Below are 5,000 nucleotides of genomic sequence, written 5' to 3'. Positions count from 1 at the left end.
TAACCTACGTTGTGCCTTAACCTAACCTACGTTGTGCCTTAACCTAACCTACGTTGTGCCTTAACCTAACCTACGTTGTGCCTTAACCTAACCTATGTTGTGCCTTAACCTAACCTATGTTGTGCCTTAACCTAACCTATGTTGTGCCTTAACCTAACCTATGTTGTGCCTTAACCTAACCTATGTTGTGCCTTAACCTAACCTATGTTGTGCCTTAACCTAACCTATGTTGTGCCTTAACCTAACCTACGTTGTGCCTTAACCTAACCTACGTTGTGCCTTAACCTAACCTACGTTGTGCCTTAACCTAACCTACGTTGTGCCTTAACCTAACCTACGTTGTGCCTTAACCTAACCTACGTTGTGCCTTAACCTAACCTACGTTGTGCCTTAACCTAACCTACGTTGTGCCTTAACCTAACCTACGTTGTGCCTTAACCTAACCTACGTTGTGCCTTAACCTAACCTACGTTGTGCCTTAACCTAACCTACGTTGTGCCTTAACCTAACCTACGTTGTGCCTTAACCTAACCTACGTTGTGCCTTAACCTAACCTACGTTGTGCCTTAACCTAACCTACGTTGTGCCTTAACCTAACCTACGTTGTGCCTTAACCTAACCTACGTTGTGCCTTAACCTAACCTACGTTGTGCCTTAACCTAACCTACGTTGTGCCTTAACCTAACCTACGTTGTGCCTTAACCTAACCTACGTTGTGCCTTAACCTAACCTACGTTGTGCCTTAACCTAACCTACGTTGTGCCTTAACCTAACCTACGTTGTGCCTTAACCTAACCTACGTTGTGCCTTAACCTAACCTACGTTGTGCCTTAAACCTAACCTACGTTGTGCCTTAACCTAACCTATGTTGTGCCTTAACCTAACCTATGTTGTGCCTTAACCTAACCTATGTTGTGCCTTAACCTAACCTATGTTGTGCCTTAACCTAACCTATGTTGTGCCTTAACCTAACCTATGTTGTGCCTTAACCTAACCTATGTTGTGCCTTAACCTAACCTATGTTGTGCCTTAACCTAACCTATGTTGTGCCTTAACCTAACCTATGTTGTGCCTTAACCTAACCTACGTTGTGCCTTAACCTAACCCATATTGTACCTTAACCTAACCCATATTGTACCTTAACCTAACCCATATTGTACCTTAACCTAACCCATATTGTACCTTAACCTAACCCATATTGTACCTTAACGTAACCTAATTTGTGCCTTAACGTAACCTAATTTGTGCCTTAACGTAACCTAATTTGTGCCTTAACGTAACCTAATTTGTGCCTTAACGTAACCTAATTTGTGCCTTAACGTAACCTAATTTGTGCCTTAACGTAACCTAATTTGTGCCTTAACGTAACCTAATTTGTGCCTTAACGTAACCTAATTTGTGCCTTAACGTAACCTAATTTGTGCCTTAACGTAACCTAATTTGTGCCTTAACGTAACCTAATTTGTGCCTTAACGTAACCTAATTTTGTGCCTTAACGTAACCTAATTTGTGCCTTAACGTAACCTAATTTGTGCCTTAACGTAACCTAATTTGTGCCTTAACGTAACCTAATTTGTGCCTTAACGTAACCTAATTTGTGCCTTAACGTAACCTAATTTGTGCCTTAACGTAACCTAATTTGTGCCTTAACGTAACCTAATTTGTGCCTTAACGTAACCTAATTTGTGCCTTAACGTAACCCATGTTGTGCCTTAACGTAACCCATGTTGTGCCTTAACGTAACCCAATTTGTGCCTTAACGTAACCCATGTTGTGCCTTAACCTAACCTATATTGTGCCTCAACCTAACCTATATTGCGCCTTAACCTGACGCACGTTGTCGCTGAACCTGCTCTGTAATTGTTATGCAACTCGTTAAATTAGTGTAGTGTTGCCTAACCGCAACCCTCGCAATATAGTTCGCTATTCGCACTGCCCGGTCCTCCTGTGTATCGCGTCATGTTAAACACCTTGCAGGTGTTGCTGACTTTCCACATGCTCCTGCTATACACTGTAATGTGGATAGCAGCAGGACGTACATGCCCCCCCCCCCTTCCCCCCTGCCTTCGCAAGCTGGTCGTTGAGAAGTTTGCATGTTCAATGCCCTTCGCATGCCGACGTACTCAGCCTACGTTGTGGTACGGCCTGTCACCTGTCCGCCGATGTACGCAAAACCCACAAACTGTACTGCACATTGGTCCGTATGTACTGAATGATACATCGTGGCACATGTGTGACCGTACGACGACTGCGCCTAGCAACGGCAGACCATACAGTCCAAATATTGTGCACGCAGCTACGTGTCGTCTCCCTATAAGAGCTGGATTGCAGTGTGGTACGCCATTCAGACGTGTGGGAGGAACGGACGCCCTGGATGGCGATCAGCATGAGCAGTCTGTTGATGTAGTGGAGCGTGTATTCGGACGTAGTCGTCTCTTCTCACACACCGTGATAGCATGTTGCACCGCGTTCCACATCTGCGACATCCTGCAGAGGCCGGCTGACAGTCGTTCGCGCAATGGACACCGCATACGTACGGGGGCTACCTTCCACGTGTTCTCGAGGCGTGCACATGTTGTTGCGTCTATGTGGGCAGACGTAGTGTGTTGTGACACCTGACACAGGCATGCAATACTCGTTGCAAATGGCGATGGACGTCTACGTTTGCTGGTGACGTTACGCAAATGAACAACAGGTAACCCGTTGTGGTGCGGTTGTTCTCGCTAGAGGTGAATCAGTGTTGGCGACGATCGGTCGAGCTATTAACCGGTTGTTTCAGGGATACCCACCATGCCCACGAACGTGAAAGGGGGACCCACCATGCCCACGAACGCGAAAGGGGATCTGGGTGTGAGGCGATACGCGGCGGTGGCTGGGTGGGACCGTCCCCGGCCGGTGAGGGGGGGCCGCCCGGCGTGCTGGCAGCGCGGTGCGTGGGCGCACGCGCTACAGCCGGCTGGTGGGGGCGGCCAGTGGCAGGCGCGCCGGCCGACGGACGCGGCAGGCGGCGCAGCTGCGCGCCGGCGCCCCCTGCTCGCGGCGCCTTGCGGCCAAAGTAGGTCCTCGCGGGCCCGGTGCGAAGCGCGGTGGCCATCTGCAGTGTGCTGGTCCGATTGAGGACTGTGTGCGCTGAGGATGCGCCGCCGCCCGGCGCTCGGCGCCGCGACGCCGTCTGCTGCTCGGTCGCCCCAGCGGTTCTCGCAGGTGGTTTGTATCGCAGCTGTGCGGACGTGTTGGCGCGTGCGCTGTGCTGGGAGAGTTCGCTTCGGCACCCAAGTGGGGCTTTTGTCCTTCTGTGGCGCTGGCGTTGGAGCTGCCGGTCACCGTAGGTGGCGCGTGTTGTCTCCCGCCGGCAATGCCACGACAGCACGCTCCCGGGCCTCTGTCGGCAGCGGCAAGCTCAGTTGGGAGCACGGGTGGTCGCACCTAAAGCGTCTACTCGCCTAACTCCGGGCGATTGCGCCTCTCTCGAACCCGACCAAGTACTTAGGACGGCGCTGCGCGCCGCCGGGACCTGAGAGGGTTTCGAGGTGTGTTGTGCAGGGGAGCTCAGCCTCCTCCTGTTTGCAGAATAATTGAGCGGACGCTTGCGTGTTCGCGCGGGCCCCCGGGACACACTCCGGGCGGCCGGCTGCTCAGCTCTAGTTGACGCAGCTCCCTGGTTGATCCTGCCAGTAGTCATATGCTTGTCTCAAAGATTAAGCCATGCATGTCTCAGTACAAGCCGCATTAAGGTGAAACCGCGAATGGCTCATTAAATCAGTTATGGTTCCTTAGATCGTACCCACGTTACTTGGATAACTGTGGTAATTCTAGAGCTAATACATGCAAACAGAGTCCCGACCAGAGATGGAAGGGACGCTTTTATTAGATCAAAACCAATCGGTCGGCTCGTCCGGTCCGTTTGCCTTGGTGACTCTGAATAACTTTGGGCTGATCGCACGGTCCTCGTACCGGCGACGCATCTTTCAAATGTCTGCCTTATCAACTGTCGATGGTAGGTTCTGCGCCTACCATGGTTGTAACGGGTAACGGGGAATCAGGGTTCGATTCCGGAGAGGGAGCCTGAGAAACGGCTACCACATCCAAGGAAGGCAGCAGGCGCGCAAATTACCCACTCCCGGCACGGGGAGGTAGTGACGAAAAATAACGATACGGGACTCATCCGAGGCCCCGTAATCGGAATGAGTACACTTTAAATCCTTTAACGAGTATCTATTGGAGGGCAAGTCTGGTGCCAGCAGCCGCGGTAATTCCAGCTCCAATAGCGTATATTAAAGTTGTTGCGGTTAAAAAGCTCGTAGTTGGATTTGTGTCCCACGCTGTTGGTTCACCGCCCGTCGGTGTTTAACTGGCATGTATCGTGGGACGTCCTGCCGGTGGGGCGAGCCGAAGGCGTGCGACCGCCTCGTGCGTGCTCGTGCGTCCCCGAGGCGGACCCCGTTGAAATCCTACCAGGGTGCTCTTTATTGAGTGTCTCGGTGGGCCGGCACGTTTACTTTGAACAAATTAGAGTGCTTAAAGCAGGCAAGCCCGCCTGAATACTGTGTGCATGGAATAATGGAATAGGACCTCGGTTCTATTTTGTTGGTTTTCGGAACCCGAGGTAATGATTAATAGGGACAGGCGGGGGCATTCGTATTGCGACGTTAGAGGTGAAATTCTTGGATCGTCGCAAGACGAACAGAAGCGAAAGCATTTGCCAAGTATGTTTTCATTAATCAAGAACGAAAGTTAGAGGTTCGAAGGCGATCAGATACCGCCCTAGTTCTAACCATAAACGATGCCAGCCAGCGATCCGCCGCAGTTCCTCCGATGACTCGGCGGGCAGCCTCCGGGAAACCAAAGCTTTTGGGTTCCGGGGGAAGTATGGTTGCAAAGCTGAAACTTAAAGGAATTGACGGAAGGGCACCACCAGGAGTGGAGCCTGCGGCTTAATTTGACTCAACACGGGAAACCTCACCAGGCCGGACACCGGAAGGATTGACAGATTGATAGCT

General features: G+C 51.3%; 1 non-coding gene across 1 annotated transcript in view; it reads left to right on the top strand.

The window, feature by feature from the left end:
• The first annotated feature begins 3,655 nt into the window (after positions 1–3,655).
• The window catches only part of LOC126438116 (small subunit ribosomal RNA), a 1,910-nt gene continuing 565 nt past the window's right edge, over positions 3,656–5,000 (top strand). Inside the window, exon 1 of the ribosomal RNA XR_007581002.1 lies at positions 3,656–5,000. This exon is cut by the window's right edge and continues 565 nt beyond it. This is a non-coding gene — a ribosomal RNA (small subunit ribosomal RNA).

The sequence above is a fragment of the Schistocerca serialis genome, unplaced genomic scaffold, assembly GCF_023864345.2.
Source record: "Schistocerca serialis cubense isolate TAMUIC-IGC-003099 unplaced genomic scaffold, iqSchSeri2.2 HiC_scaffold_126, whole genome shotgun sequence".
In the NCBI taxonomy this organism is placed as follows: Eukaryota; Metazoa; Arthropoda; class Insecta; order Orthoptera; family Acrididae; genus Schistocerca; species Schistocerca serialis.
The sequence above is the reverse complement of the archived record's forward strand: the minus strand, read 5'-3'. Positions and strand labels throughout refer to the sequence as shown.